The sequence below is a fragment of the Oncorhynchus nerka genome, linkage group LG18 (genome assembly GCF_034236695.1).
Source record: "Oncorhynchus nerka isolate Pitt River linkage group LG18, Oner_Uvic_2.0, whole genome shotgun sequence".
Taxonomy (NCBI): domain Eukaryota; kingdom Metazoa; phylum Chordata; class Actinopteri; order Salmoniformes; family Salmonidae; genus Oncorhynchus; species Oncorhynchus nerka.
Window position 1 is genome coordinate 82,033,384 of NC_088413.1, and position 15,075 is coordinate 82,048,458.

The following is a 15,075-nucleotide window of genomic DNA, read 5'->3' on the forward strand; positions in this document are numbered from 1 at the left end:
TGTCATCCTCTCTCTCTCTCTTTTGCTGTCATCCTCTCTCTTTTACTCTCTTTACTGTCATCTCTCTCTCTCTTTTACTGTCATCCTGTCTCTCTCTCTCTTTTGCTGTCATCCTCTCTCTCTCTTTTACTGTCATCCTCTCTCTCTCTCTTTTGCTGTCATCCTCTCTCTCTCTCTTTTACTGTCATCCTCTCTTTCTCTTTTACTGTCATCCTCTCTCTCTCTGTTTTACTGTCATCCTCTCTCTCTCTCTTTTACTGTCATCCTCTCTCTCTCTTTTACTGTCATCCTCTCTCTCTCTTTTACTGTCATCCTCTCTCTCTCTCTTTTACTGTCATCCTCTCTCTCTCTCTCTTTTACTGTCATCCTCTCTCTCTCTTTTACTGTCATCCCCTCTCTTTTACTGTCATCCTCTCTCTCTCTTTTACTGTCATCCTCTCTCTCTCTTTTACTGTCATCCTCTCTCTCTCTCTCTTACTGTCATCTCTCTCTCTCTTTTACTGTCATCCTCTCTCTCTCTCTTTTACTGTCATCCTCTCTCTCTCTCTTTTACTGTCATCCTCTCTCTCTCTCTTTTACTGTCATCCTCTCTCTCTCTCTTTTACTGTCATCCTCTCTCTCTCTTTTACTGTCATCCTCTCTCTCTCTCTTTTACTGTCATCCTCTCTCTCTCTCTCTTTTACTGTCATCCTCTCTCTCTCTCTTTTACTGTCATCCTCTCTCTCTCTCTTTTACTGTCATCCTCTCTCTCTCTCTCTCTTTTACTGTCATCCTCTCTCTCTCTCTCTTTTACTGTCATCCTCTCTCTCTCTCTCTCTCTTTTACTGTCATCCTCTCTCTCTCTCTTTTACTGTCATCCTCTCTCTCTCTCTTTTACTGTCATCCTCTCTCTCTCTCTCTCTATCAGTTCAATAAAGTCAGATCAAGACAGTAAATGTATATTTTTAAAAGTCTAGAAGGGCTACCCTCTACTTCCTCAAACCTGTGTCATGGAGGAGGAAGTGACCATTCTCTGGCCTCAACAGAAGCCCTAAATGCTGCTACACACCACAGGAGTCTGGTGGCCCCTTGAATTGGGAGAAGACGGGCTCGTGGTAATGACTGGAGTGGAATCAGTGGAATGGGATCGTGGTTTCCATGGTTTCCAGGTGTTTGATGCCATTCCATTCGCTCCGTTCCGGCCGTTATCACGAGCCCGTCCTTCAGCAGAGTGCCTCTGTTTGTGTAGAGTGTGTAGCAGCCTTAGCAGCCATTGGTTGAACAAGCTGAGCAACAACGAGAGGTCCGGCCCCTGTGGAGAGCCTGGTCAATAGGTTGAGAGGTAGAAACACGTCCAAGATGGAAGACGGTTAAGAGTTGGACATCATTCACTGCTTTGTTTCACTGACAGTTTGGAAAAGTACCGGTGGTAATCAGAAATCTTCTTTCCTGAGCCAGACAGGATGACGTTGTTGTTGTTTGTGTATGTGCACACCAGTAAGTGTGTGTTTGTTTTCCGCAAGTATGAAGACAGGTAGACAGGTTCACAGATTGACAGGTAGACAGGTAGGCAGGTAGACAGGTAGGCAGGTAGGCAGGTAGACAGGTTGACAGGTAGACAGGTACAGGTAGACAGATTGACAGGTAGACAGGTAGACAGATAGATGGGTACAGGTAGACAGATTGACAGGTAGACAGGTAGACAGATAGATGGGTACAGGTAGACAGGTACAGGTAGACAGGTAGACAGGTTGGCAGGTAGATGGGTAGACAGGTAGACAGATTGACAGGTAGACAGGTTGGCAGGTAGACGGGTAGACAGGTAGACAGATTGACAGGTAGACAGGTACAGGTAGACAGTTAGACAGATTGACAGGTAGACGGGTTGGCAGGTAGACAGATTGACAGGTAGGCAGGTTGGCAGGTAGACAGATTGACAGGTAGACAGGTTGACAGGTAGACAGGTTGACAGGTAGACAGGTACAGGTAGACAGGTAGACAGATTGACAGGTAGACAGATTGACAGGTAGACAGATTGACAGGTACAGGTAGACAGGTAGACAGGTTGACAGGTACAGGTAGACAGGTAGACAGGTACAGGTAGACAGGTAGACAGGTTGACAGGTTGGCAGGTAGACAGATTGACAGGTAGACAGGTAGACAGGTTGGCAGGTAGACAGGTTGGCAGGTAGACAGATTGACAGGTAGACAGGTTGACAGGTTGACAGTTTGACAGGTAGACAGGTAGACAGATTGACAGGTAGACAGATTGACAGGTTGACAGGTAGACAGGTAGACAGATTGACAGGTAGACAGTTAGACAGATTGACAGGTAGACAGTTTGACAGGTAGACAGGTAGACAGGTAGACAGATTGACAGGTAGACAGTTTGACAGGTTGGCAGGTAGACAGGTTGGCAGGTAGACAGATTGACAGGTTGACAGGTTGACAGTTAGACAGGTTGACAGGTAGACAGGTAGACAGGTTGGCAGGTAGACAGGTTGGCAGGTAGACAGATTGACAGGTAGACAGGTAGACAGGTAGACAGATTGACAGGTAGACAGTTTGACAGATTGACAGGTAGACAGGTAGACAGGTAGACAGATTGACAGGTAGACAGTTAGACAGATTGACAGGTAGACAGTTTGACAGGTAGACAGGTAGACAGGTAGACAGATTGACAGGTAGACAGGTAGGCAGGTAGACAGGTAGGCAGGTAGGCAGGTAGACAGGTTGACAGGTAGACAGGTACAGGTAGACAGATTGACAGGTAGACAGGTAGACAGATAGATGGGTACAGGTAGACAGATTGACAGGTAGACAGGTAGACAGATAGATGGGTACAGGTAGACAGATTGACAGGTAGACAGGTAGACAGATAGATGGGTACAGGTAGACAGGTACAGGTAGACAGGTAGACAGGTTGGCAGGTAGATGGGTAGACAGGTAGACAGATTGACAGGTAGACAGGTTGGCAGGTAGACGGGTAGACAGGTAGACAGATTGACAGGTAGACAGGTACAGGTAGACAGTTAGACAGGTAGACAGATTGACATGTAGACGGGTTGGCAGGTAGACAGATTGACAGGTAGACGGGTTGGCAGGTAGACAGATTGACAGGTAGGCAGGTTGGCAGGTAGACAGATTGACAGGTAGACAGGTTGACAGGTAGACAGGTTGACAGGTAGACAGGTACAGGTAGACAGGTAGACAGATTGACAGGTAGACAGATTGACAGGTAGACAGATTGACAGGTACAGGTAGACAGGTAGACAGGTTGACAGGTACAGGTAGACAGGTAGACAGGTACAGGTAGACAGGTAGACAGGTTGACAGGTTGGCAGGTAGACAGATTGACAGGTAGACAGGTAGACAGGTTGGCAGGTAGACAGGTTGGCAGGTAGACAGATTGACAGGTAGACAGGTTGACAGGTTGACAGTTTGACAGGTAGACAGGTAGACAGGTAGACAGATTGACAGGTAGACAGATTGACAGGTTGACAGGTAGACAGGTAGACAGATTGACAGGTAGACAGTTAGACAGATTGACAGGTAGACAGTTTGACAGGTAGACAGGTAGACAGGTAGACAGATTGACAGGTAGACAGTTTGACAGGTTGGCAGGTTGGCAGGTAGACAGGTTGGCAGGTAGACAGATTGACAGGTTGACAGGTTGACAGTTAGACAGGTTGACAGGTAGACAGGTAGACAGGTTGGCAGGTAGACAGGTTGGCAGGTAGACAGATTGACAGGTAGACAGGTTGACAGGTTGACAGTTTGACAGGTAGACAGGTAGACAGGTAGACAGATTGACAGGTAGACAGTTTGACAGATTGACAGGTAGACAGGTAGACAGATTGACAGGTAGACAGTTAGACAGATTGACAGGTAGACAGTTTGACAGGTAGACAGGTAGACAGGTAGACAGTTTGACAGGTAGACAGGTTGACAGGTTGGCAGGTAGACAGGTTGGCAGGTAGACAGATTGACAGGTAGACAGGTTGACAGGTTGACAGTTAGACAGGTTGACAGGTAGACAGGTAGACAGGTTGGCAGGTAGACAGATTGACAGGTAGACAGGTTGACAGATTGACAGGTAGACAGGTTGGCAGGTAGACAGGTTGACAGGTAGACAGGTACAGGTTGACCGGTTGACAGTTAGACAGGTAGACAGTTAAACAGGTAGACAGATTGACAGGTAGACAGATTGACATGTTGACAGGTAGACAGTTAGACAGATTGACAGGTTGACAGGTAGACAGGTACAGGTAGACAGTTAGACAGGTTGGCAGGTAGACAGATTGACAGGTAGACAGGTACAGGTAGACAGTTAGACAGGTAGACAGGTAGACAGGTAGACAGATTGACAGGTAGACAGGTTGACAGGTTGACAGATTGACAGGTTGACAGGTAGACAGGTACAGGTACAGGTAGACAGTTAGACAGGTAGACAGGTAGACAGATTGACAGGTAGACAGGTTGACAGATTGACAGGTTGACAGGTTGACAGATTGACAGGTTGACAGGTAGACAGGTACAGGTACAGGTAGACAGTTAGACAGGTAGACAGATTGACAGGTAGACAGGTTGACAGATTGACAGGTTGACAGGTTGACAGATTGACAGGTTGACAGGTAGACAGGTACAGGTACAGGTAGACAGTTAGACAGGTAGACAGGTTGGCAGGTAGACAGGTTGGCAGGTAGACAGGTTGGCAGGTAGACAGGTTGGCAGATTGACAGGTTGGCAGGTTGACAGATTGACAGGTTGACAGGTAGACAGGTACAGGTACAGGTAGACAGTTAGACAGGTAGACAGGTTGGCAGGTAGACAGGTTGGCAGGTAGACAGGTTGGCAGGTAGACAGTTAGACAGGTAGACAGGTTGGCAGGTAGACAGGTTGGCAGGTAGACAGGTTGGCAGGTAGACAGGTTGGCAGGTAGACAGGTTGAAAGAGGGTGAGGGAGATTAAGATGTTTCTAAAGCACAACAGGCTTGACAACATTGCCAAGAAGCAGAGCCTAGTTTCTCCAAGAAGTCTATCTGCACTGCAGTCCAACATACAGCTGCCTGCCTGCTGTCCAAAACCCTGTTTCATCCCCAGGACCTACAGCTATGTGTGGAACTCAGCTGATACTGATAAACTACTGGTCTTTAAAGGGCCAATCTGCTGTTCGAAAAATAACAATAAGGGTTCATCCCACCACTGTTTTGGTAAACAGCCGAGGGATCCGGCTGTAGGAATAAAACCATTCTTAACTTAATTAACAGAGCTGTGGATACAAGGACTGACCATCCATGATATCTCAGTTATAGTTGTAACCATGTTTTGAGGCTATGCAGTGTTTGTTTATGATTACATTGTTTACAAACAAAGGAGTAAATCAAACTTATATTTGGGGTTCTGAGGCTAAGCTAATGAGACTTAGTTATATTCTTCAATAATCAATGGGTACAGTATATATCGTTAACTTAAAAGTCCAAAAACGGATGTAGCAATCGCAGATTTCCCCTTGAAAGGAGTCAGTTCTCATCAGAATGAACGGGGGCCTGCGGGGGAGGGGGGGGGGGGGGGTGATCCACAGGACAGAATGGATACATCAGGGAAGGAACCACCACAAAGGGTCCACAGTTGTACTCTCCCTCTTCTTCTGGACTTAGTATCATTTTAGCCCAAGCCCAAGGACTGACAATGCTATTGTTGTTGACCTTGCATACGCAGTGCTGTTCAGAACCAAACGCTGAAGAAAAACAGTTCAGAAATCCCCAAACTACAATATCTTGAATAGGACTGTGTCTGAATGGGACAGTAAGAGCAACCAGTTAGGAGATGGATGAATGGCTGACTAGACAGGAAGTGGAAACTCTGGCTACGTCCTGCTTGCCTTTTGTTGACATTGTTCAGAATACCCAACCTGTTGATCCAGGTGTTCCTTGTCCATCATGAAGAGATAGTGTGTCCCAAAATGGCACCCTACTTCCCTTACACTCCTTTTTGACCAGAGTAGTGCACTATAACTGGAATTAGCTGGCCTATTGATAGATCCGGAGTTATTGAGGGATATTTGGCTTTATACTTCCCTGTATTGACAAGTGAATGATTGCATAGGTAAAGGACCCCTCTGTGCTCGTCTCGGTATATCCCAGACCTACGTCAGAACATTGTGGAGACCACCCATCTGGATATTACACAGGTCCATTCAGTTCAGAACATTGTGGAGACCACCCGTCTGGATATTACACAGGTCCATTCAGTTCAGAACATTGTGGAGACCACCCATCTGGATATTACACAGGTCCACAGGTCCATTCAGTTCAGAACATTGTGGAGACCACCCGTCTGGATATTACACAGGTCCATTCAGTTCAGAACATTGTGGAGACCACCCATCTGGATATTACACAGGTCCATTCAGTTCAGAACATTGTGGAGACCACCCATCTGGATATTACACAGGTCCACAGGTCCATTCAGTTCAGAACATTGTGAGAGACCACCCATCTGGATATTACACAGGTCCACAGGTCCATTCAGTTCAGAACATTGTGGAGACCACCCGTCTGGATATTACACAGGTCCACAGGTCCATTCAGTTCAGAACATTGTGAGAGACCACCCATCTGGATATTACACAGGTCCACAGGTCCATTCAGTTCAGAACATTGTGGAGACCACCCGTCTACCTATGGATATTACACAGGTCCACAGGTCCTATTCAGTTCAGAACATTGTGGAGACCACCCGTCTACCTATGGATATTACACAGGTCCACAGGTCCTATTCAGTTCAGAACATTGTGGAGACCACCCATCTGGATATTACACAGGTCCATTCAGTTCAGAACATTGTGGAGACCACCCATCTGGATATTACACAGGTCCACAGGTCCATTCAGTTCAGAACATTGTGAGAGACCACCCATCTGGATATTACACAGGTCCACAGGTCCATTCAGTTCAGAACATTGTGGAGACCACCCGTCTGGATATTACACAGGTCCACAGGTCCATTCAGTTCAGAACATTGTGAGAGACCACCCATCTGGATATTACACAGGTCCACAGGTCCATTCAGTTCAGAACATTGTGGAGACCACCCGTCTACCTATGGATATTACACAGGTCCACAGGTCCTATTCAGTTCAGAACATTGTGGAGACCACCCGTCTGGATATTACACAGGTCCACAGGTCCATTCAGTTCAGAACATTGTGAGAGACCACCCGTCTGGATATTACACAGGTCCACAGGTCCATTCAGTTCAGAACATTGTGAGAGACCACCCGTCTGGATATTACACAGGTCCACAGGTCCATTCAGTTCAGAACATTGTGGGAGACCACCCGTCTGCCTGTGGATATTACACAGGTCCTATTCAGTTCAGAACATTGTGGAGACCACCCGTCTACCTATGGATATTACACATGTCCTATTCCATTCAGTTCAAACTCAAATTCCCTGACAAGGTGGCAGAGGACTCGTGAGTAGAGGTCTATGAAGCTTTAATCCGATTGGATACAGATTTGATAGACATTTTTCAAAGTGCACACCACAAAAGTAACCGGTTGTTAAGTCCCTCCCCTTTTCATCTGTCTATCATTTTATTTTAATTTGAAATCAATCACCTTGAATTGCACTGGAAACTTTACCCAATGCATTACCCAATGGATAAGGACAAAACGAGCTGAAAGAGAGAGTAGAGATGAGATGGTAGTGGAGAACCCACAGTCGGCACTGAATGCCATGGATCCCATTTACATTTTACATTTAAGTCATTTAGCAGACGCTCTTATCCAGAGCGACTTACAAATTGGTGCATTCACCTTATGACATCCAGTGGAACAGCCACTTTACAATAGTGCATCTAAATCTTTTAAGGGGGGGAGGTGAGAAGGATTACTTTATCCTATCCTAGGTATTCCTTAAAGAGGTGGGGTTTCAGGTGTCTCCGGAAGGTGGTGATTGACTCCGCTGTCCTGGCGTCGTGAGGGAGTTTGTTCCACCATTGGGGGGCCAGAGCAGCGAACAGTTTTGACTGGGCTGAGCGGGAACTGTACTTCCTCAGTGGTAGGGAGGCGAGCAGGCCAGAGGTGGATGAACGCAGTGCCCTTGTTTGGGTGTAGGGCCTGATCAGAGCCTGGAGGTACTGAGGTGCCGTTCCCCTCACAGCTCCGTAGGCAAGCACCATGGTCTTGTAGCGGATGGCATCCCAACACACTAGATGGTAGTGGAGGTCCCACAGTCTGCACTGAATGCCATGGATCCCAACACACTAGATGGTAGTGGAGAACCCACAGTCTACACTGAATGCCATGGATCCCAACACACTAGATGGTAGTGGAGAACCCACAGTCTGCACTGAATGCCATGGATCCCAACACACTAGCAGTGGAGAAGGTGGACTATGTAGCGTTTTATAGTAATACATTGCACTCGTCAAACTAATAAAACATCTAAGATGCTTGACATCATTGTAAAGGCGGCAAAAATATTTCTGGATCTCCAGGACTTTACAGCCGAAATGTTACATCGAGTACTGAATGAAGAGGTTCCCCCCTCCCAGGTTCCGGAGCCTGTGTTGGGATCTGAATAGACATTTAAATCTGACTGAAGGAGTACAGTTTTTTGTTAGTTTTTGTTTGAAATTTAGGATAGTAGCGTGAATTTGGTTAGTGTTTTTTGTTTTTGGTAATTAGTATGAATTTGTTCATCCAAAACATTTTTTGTTTTGGGGGTATTTTTCACTACCCTGTACAGTAGGTGGTGGCAAATACACCTTGAGTGTCGTCTGCCCATAAACCTCAAAGAAGAACAAGAAGCATAGATAAGGACAGGGGCGGTCAGTTACCAGGGGTGGTTGAATCAGGGATTCAGGGAGAGGCAGGTGAAACTAATAGAGTTCTCACAGTATGAGTCATAATACCCATAAAACCTAGCGGTCAAACAGGGAAATGGTCCCAATTGTTTTTCCACCATTCATTTTTTCCCCCATTGGGGATTTTAGAAACACTTAAAATATGGGCTTTGAGATGTTGTGATAACTGTAAATCACTCTAGGACAAGGTGACTTTTATCAGTATATTTGCCTGTAATGTTAATTAATTAGCACTTTTGAATCTAAGAGTAAATAGAGCTGACTATATTGATAAAAGTCACCTTGTCCAAGACAGATTTACCTATGTCAAAACGTCACCCAGCCTACACTAAACACAGATCTTATTTTAACTGTTTCTAAAAAAAAAAATCCCAATGGGGATTGGAACCATTTCCTTGTTTGACCGCTATGTTTGATGGGTATTATGACGCCTCCACCGTGGAGCTCTACGAGTCATTCTGCTCTCTGGTAAACGAGAGAGCACTGTGGAATCCGAGTAGATAGCACAGAGAGTGAAAACATTTTTTGTTTGTTTTCAACCTTAATAAACTTTTAGGTTATGAATTTCTCCCTGACCAAGATGGCTACCATTTTCAACCTATAAACAGAACTTTGAATAGTTTATGACATAGCCGACCCGTATGGTGAAAGTCTTTAGCAGGATAGGCTTCATTTCCAATAAACACTTCACCTGGAATTTACATTTATATCGACCAGCTGAGAGAAATAAAGATAAAAAGGTGATCAAATTTGACTGACTTCTGGATCGGGTCGCTGGTCACAGGTAAGGTGACAAGTTAGCTATTTTAAAACAAATTCTAATTAATGTTTGTCATTTAATAAATAAAATATGTTTTAGCTGTGATGTTTCCACAGCTCTCGACGTTGGCTATCCAGCCAATGCTAACTAGCTAGTTAGCTGACAACATTAAGACCCGAATGAACTGTACTGTAGCTGAAACTAATACACTATATGAGCATACAGTCAACGAACTATAAATACATTTTAAAAAACATGTTTACCAGTGAATAAGACATTTTAAACAGCTTCTTAATTGTTTTGTTTTGGGGTATTTTTGACGGCTAGCTGCTAGCTAACCAGCTAGCTAACTTTGCTACTGGGTTGACAGCGCTAGCTAGTTGGCTACTGAATATAGCTAACGTTATCACTAGTAGGTGGATTCACATCGTTAGACTAATATACCATTTGATTTAAATGATATCTAGTAGAGATAACTAGATAGCTAACTAGCTAACGAGGTAGTTTTTAAATGTGAAATGCGTAACATATGGACTGAAAACCCCACTTCCTTACTGCGTAACGTTAAGTCTCCAAAGCCAGTGGCGACTTAACGTTAACTATTTAGTTAGTTGGTTGGTTACTGTTAACTCTCTCAATGAACTAACTAGTTAGACAACTAGCTAACATGCTTGAAGTCTGTTTTACAACCATGGCTGTCTGTTCTTCATGGTTGTGGTTCTGCTTTAACCTAGTTCTGTTAGCTCTCCTTAACATGATTACATGGCCAGGATCCTTCCTTTTTTGAGTTGTCTTTTTTTTTTAAATTTACGTTGATTGTCAAATATGTAAGAATGATCATTCTTAGGATGAAACTGAATGTGTGAGTAAAGACCTTGTTCTGACATGAAATCCTGCAAGTTTACGCAGATGTCACCTTACATTTCCACTCATGTGTAGGAACTGACTACTCTGATTCTGATTTTCCAACTCCATGATGATCATGACACCCACCTGCCTCGAAGCCAGGTAGGGTTGGCAGGGCGGGCAGAGAGTGAAACTCAACAAGTTGCCTGGCATGTGTAATTTCTCAATTAGTCATCGTCGCATAGATTCTGTGTTGCAATTCCAACAGCTCCTGTTAAATTGAATGATAAAAAATCTGTCCTCGTTGAGATTGTCAGTGGTATTCCCGTCAAATACAATAGCGAAGAATGTGATCCGACTGACACGACCACAACTCCTCTATCCCTCTCCTGACTCACACACCTTCCCCTGAAACATTTCCCACAGAGATTTAGGTTTGTGATGGTGGTGTATCTGCATGACTTACACCAGAAGTCTTGCTAGTAGCAACCACCTTTTCCCTAGTCTGATAGGTACACTGCCTTTTCCCTAGTCTGATAGGTACACTGCCTTTTCCCTAGTCTGATAGACACACTGCCTTTTCCCTAGTCTGATAGGTACACTGCCTTTTCCCTAGTCTGATAGGTACACTGCCTTTTCCCTAGTCTGATAGGTACACTGCCTTTTCCCTAGTCTGATAGGTACACTGCCTTTTCCCTAGTCTGATAGGTACACTGCCTTTTCCCTAGTCTGATAGACACACTGCCTTTTCCCTAGTCTGATAGACACTGCCCTTTCCCTAGTCTGATAGGTACACTGCCTTTTCCCTAGTCTGATAGACACACTGCCTTTTCCCTAGTCTGATAGACACACTGCCTTTTCCCTAGTCTGATAGACACTGCCTTTTCCCTAGTCTGATAGACACTGCCTTTTCCCTAGTCTGATAGGTACACTGCCCTTTCCCTAGTCTGATAGACACTGCCTTTTCCCTAGTCTGATAGACACTGCCTTTTCCCTAGTCTGATAGACACTGCCTTTTCCCTAGTCTGATAGACACACTGCCTTTTCCCTAGTCTGATAGGTACACTGCCTTTTCCCTAGTCTGATAGACACACTGCCTTTTCCCTAGTCTGATAGACACTGCCTTTTCCCTAGTCTGATAGGTACACTGCCCTTTCCCTAGTCTGATAGGTACACTGCCTTTTCCCTAGTCTGATAGACACTGCCTTTTCCCTAGTCTGATAGACACTGCCTTTTCCCTAGTCTGATAGACACACTGCCTTTTCCCTAGTCTGATAGACACACTGCCTTTTCCCTAGTCTGATAGGTACACTGCCTTTTCCCTAGTCTGATAGACACTGCCTTTTCCCTAGTCTGATAGACACTGCCTTTTCCCTAGTCTGATAGACACTGCCTTTTCCCTAGTCTGATAGACACTGCCTTTTCCCTAGTCTGATAGACACTGCCTTTTCCCTAGTCTGATAGGTACACTGCCCTTTCCCTAGTCTGATAGGTACACTGCCCTTTCCCTAGTCTGATAGACACTGCCCTTTCCCTAGTCTGATAGACACTGCCTTTTCCCTAGTCTGATAGACACTGCCTTTTCCCTAGTCTGATAGACACTGCCTTTTCCCTAGTCTGATAGACACTGCCTTTTCCCTAGTCTGATAGACACTGCCTTTTCCCTAGTCTGATAGACACTGCCTTTTCCCTAGTCTGATAGACACACTGCCTTTTCCCTAGTCTGATAGACACACTGCCTTTTCCCTAGTCTGATAGGTACACTGCCTTTCCCTAGTCTGATAGACACACTGCCTTTTCCCTAGTCTGATAGACACACTGCCTTTTCCCTAGTCTGATAGACACTGCCTTTTCCCTAGTCTGATAGGTACACTGCCCTTTCCCTAGTCTGATAGACACACTGCCTTTTCCCTAGTCTGATAGACACTGCCTTTTCCCTAGTCTGATAGGTACACTGCCCTTTCCCTAGTCTGATAGGTACACTGCCCTTTCCCTAGTCTGATAGACACACTGCCCTTTCCCTAGTCTGATAGACACACTGCCTTTTCCCTAGTCTGATAGACACTGCCTTTTCCCTAGTCTGATAGACACTGCCTTTTCCCTAGTCTGATAGACACTGCCTTTTCCCTAGTCTGATAGACACTGCCATTTCCCTAGTCTGATAGGTACACTGCCTTTTCCCTAGTCTGATAGGTACACTGCCTTTTCCCTAGTCTGATAGGTACACTGCCTTTTCCCTAGTCTGATAGACACTGCCTTTTCCCTAGTCTGATAGACACTGCCTTTTCCCTAGTCTGATAGACACTGCCTTTTCCCTAGTCTGATAGACACTGCCTTTTCCCTAGTCTGATAGACACTGCCTTTTCCCTAGTCTGATAGGTACACTGCCTTTTCCCTAGTCTGATAGTTACACTGCCTTTTCCCTAGTCTGATAGGTACACTGCCTTTTCCCTAGTCTGATAGACACTGCCTTTTCCCTAGTCTGATAGACACACTGCCTTTTCCCTAGTCTGATAGGTACACTGCCTTTTCCCTAGTCTGATAGGTACACTGCCTTTTCCCTAGTCTGATAGACACTGCCTTTTCCCTAGTCTGATAGGTACACTGCCTTTTCCCTAGTCTGATAGGTACACTGCCTTTTCCCTAGTCTGATAGGTACACTGCCTTTTCCCTAGTCTGATAGACACTGCCTTTTCCCTAGTCTGATAGACACTGCCTTTTCCCTAGTCTGATAGACACTGCCTTTTCCCTAGTCTGATAGGTACACTGCCTTTTCCCTAGTCTGATAGGTACACTGCCTTTTCCCTAGTCTGATAGGTACACTGCCTTTTCCCTAGTCTGATAGGTACACTGCCTTTTCCCTAGTCTGATAGGTACACTGCCTTTTCCCTAGTCTGATACACTGCCTTTTCCCTAGTCTGATAGACACACTGCCTTTTCCCTAGACTGATAGGTACACTGCCTTTTCCCTAGACTGATAGGTACACTGCCTTTTCCCTAGTCTGATAGACACACTGCCTTTTCCCTAGTCTGATAGGTACACTGCCTTTTCCCTAGTCTGATAGGTACACTGCCTTTTCCCTAGTCTGATAGGTACACTGCCTTTTCCCTAGTCTGATAGGTACACTGCCTTTTCCCTAGTCTGATAGACACACTGCCTTTTCCCTAGTCTGATAGACACACTGCCTTTTCCCTAGACTGTTAACCAGTCCTTTTAGCTCATATTCCTCTCCTGTCATTTGCCAAAGACAGGAGTGGAACGTTAGCCGGTCCTTATTGTTTACATTTGAGTCATTTACCACATGCTCTTATCTTTACAGGGGAAATTTAGTGCCTTGTTCAAGGGTAGACATGTTTTTCTCAGGGCCAAACAGTCTTAACCGCTCAGCTACACCTGCTATGAAGTGATTCAACGGTCATCCCAACAGATCTATTGAAGCTTGTTACTCTGATGCGATTCGGTTGCCCATTAGAAAACTAAACTTAGGTTATTGATTGGTTTGTGGATTGCCGTTGAGGGGAAGGAAATGATCAACCGGTTTAGTCACTGTGATGCTCTAGTTAGCAGTGAGGCCCTCTTCTCTCCCTGCTCTCTCTTTTTGGTGCTACTTAAAACAACCAGTTTGTTTCGTTGGTCAGTGTGATGCTCTAGTTAGCAGTGAGGCCCTCTTCTCTCCCTGCTCTCTCTTTTTGGTGCTACTTAAAACAACCAGTTTGTTTCGTTGGTCAGTGTGATGCTCTAGTTAGCAGTGAGGCCCTCTTCTCTCCCGGCTCTCTCTTTTTGGCTTTTCTTAATTCAGAGCAATGACGAACTCTGCTCTTTGAGCAGGTGTTGAGCTGATATCTGTTCAGCCTCAGGAGAATGAATGTGTGTTAATTCTTTGTACCAAAGCCTTGTTTCTGACAGGCAGCAGAGGAGCGGGACTCAGTATATGGCTGTTCCAAACGGCACATGAGTCCCTATTTAGTGCACTACTTTTGGCCAGGCCCTGAGCCATTGGGCTCCCGAGTGGCTCAGCGGTCTAAGACACACTGCATCTCAGTGCTAGAGGCGTCACTACAGTCCCTGGTTTGAATCCGGCCGTGATTGCGAGTCCAATAGGGCGGCATACAGTCGGCCCGGCGCCGTCCGGGTTTAGCCGCGGTAGGCCGTCATTGTAAATAAGAATTTGTTCTTTAACTGACATGCCTAGTTATATAAATAAAAATATATTAAAACAATTTGGGACCTGGTTTATGTCTGCGGTGTGTGGATAGCTTAGTGAGACTAACCTGCTGCTGGGTTGCTCTGTGTGTTCTGTGTGTTCTGTGTGTTCTGTGTGTTCTGTGTGTTCGTGTGTTGTGTGTTCCGTGTGTTGTGTTCCGTGTGTTCCGTGTGTTCCGTGTGTTCCGTGTGCTCCGTGTGCTCCGTGTGCTCCGTGTGCTCCGTGTGCTCCGTGTGTTCTGTGTTCGATCTGTGGAGGGCTTTTCCTGGCGACCGTTCATCCGCGTGACTGATCAGTGACAACGTTAAGATGCACACCAATATCCCGTTACTATTCAGGGACAGTCGAGTATTCTGTTTCTGAGGTTGACGCATAATAAACCTCATATCCCGTTTTTACAATAAACCCCAT

At 45.5% G+C, this 15,075-nt stretch overlaps 2 protein-coding genes across 8 annotated transcripts in view; both read left to right on the forward strand.

Moving 5' to 3' along the window:
- smoc1 (SPARC related modular calcium binding 1) overlaps positions 1 to 15,075 on the forward strand; it is a 573,206-nt gene that overhangs the window by 195,784 nt on the left and 362,347 nt on the right. The gene's annotated exons all lie outside the window — the stretch shown is intronic.
- The window catches only part of LOC135561935 (protein numb homolog), a 118,658-nt gene continuing 112,892 nt past the window's right edge, over positions 9,310 to 15,075 (forward strand). The window contains 1 exon segment of the mRNA XM_065004408.1: positions 9,310 to 9,637. The gene's annotated coding sequence lies outside the window, so the exon portion shown is untranslated.